At 39.0% G+C, this 264-nt stretch overlaps 1 pseudogene; it reads right to left on the bottom strand.

Annotated features, from left to right (window-relative positions):
• Nucleotides 1–264, bottom strand: part of LOC119585912 — a 16,670-nt pseudogene that overhangs the window by 15,129 nt on the left and 1,277 nt on the right.

The raw sequence follows: 264 nt of genomic DNA, 5'->3' as shown, positions 1-264 counted from the left end.
TGGCTTTTTTCTCAGTGAGAAAAAGTTATGCCAAGTTCTTCTTTATTGCTAGACATTATTAGTGCACACGGAACTGCAATCTTGTAATTTATCCTACTTTCCAGTATCTTTATCAACCTATCTCTCTGTCTGCCTGAGAGTGTGGTCAGGAGTTCAAAAACTCATAATAGAAGTTAAAATAAAAAATGTCACAGTTTCTATACTCTATTACTAAGGGGAGTTTAGCAGCCGTGGTGTACCGACGATGGGCGTGGCAGAAACGCA

Source organism: Penaeus monodon, chromosome 20, assembly GCF_015228065.2.
Source record: "Penaeus monodon isolate SGIC_2016 chromosome 20, NSTDA_Pmon_1, whole genome shotgun sequence".
Lineage (NCBI taxonomy): Eukaryota > Metazoa > Arthropoda > Malacostraca > Decapoda > Penaeidae > Penaeus > Penaeus monodon.
This window is presented reverse-complemented; position numbering and strand designations above follow the sequence as displayed.